Source organism: Phyllostomus hastatus, unplaced genomic scaffold (genome assembly GCF_019186645.2).
Source record: "Phyllostomus hastatus isolate PE091 unplaced genomic scaffold, TTU_PhHast_1.1 phas_contig_209, whole genome shotgun sequence".
Classification (NCBI taxonomy): Eukaryota; Metazoa; Chordata; class Mammalia; order Chiroptera; family Phyllostomidae; genus Phyllostomus; species Phyllostomus hastatus.
The window spans coordinates 10,622,137-10,623,122 of record NW_025333735.1 but is presented as its reverse complement, the minus strand read 5'-3'; positions in this window follow the sequence as shown (position 1 = coordinate 10,623,122).

The window sequence follows — 986 nt, the reverse complement described above, 5'->3', positions numbered from 1 at the left end:
GAAATGACTACTCTTATTCTCCCTATTTCCCTGACATGGTCTGTTCCCTGTATCCAGTCTTATTCTCTCCCACAGTGCTTATCATCTTCAAACATTTAGTTACTATTCTTCATTTGCAGTCTATCTCCCCCAAACTGCAATTTAACTTCTTTGAAAGCAACAATTTTGTCTGTGTCCTAATGAAGCCCAAGGTCTAGAATAGAGTCTTACACATAATAAGTGTTCAAAAAATATTTATTGGATGAATGAAAGGATGAGACTATGTTATTAAATTCTGACTAATTTTTATTCCAAATATGTCCAAAAATGTAATAGTAAGCAGTCATGTAAGCTGTTAGAATATTTAATGACTTGGAAAGCTATTTACAATCTAGTGCTAAAACTTCTTACATACAATCAGGTTTCAGAAGAGTAGGTACAATATGATACAATTTTTATTTAAACCATGAATATATTTACATATAAAAAACTGGAAGGAAATACTTATTACACAAATTTATCTGAAGTGCCTACTATGCACCAGGCATTATGCCACTTAACTCTCCCTGGGGTGATTATAAATTGCTTTAATATCTTCTATATAATTATCTGTATTTTATGTATTTAGACCCTAATCATCTATTAATTTTATAATAAATATAATTAAGCTGATTGTTTTCATTTGCTTATATGCTCTTGAGTGGTCTGTCTTTGGGCAGCACATTTCCAGGATGCATGGCCCTGAATGCATACAGGTTTACTACAGTGTTAATAGGATAGGCTACAAATGGAGTTCTTTCTCTTTTTAAAAAAGTTTTATTTATTTATTTTTAGAGAGAGGAGAAGGGAGAGAGAGAGAAAGAGAAACATCAATGTGTGGTTGCCTCTCAAGTGCCCCCTACTGGGGACCTGGCCTGCAACCCAGGCATGTGCCATGACTGGGAATCGAACTGCCAACTGTTTGGTTCACAAGCCAGCATTCAATCCACTGAGTCACATCAGCCAGA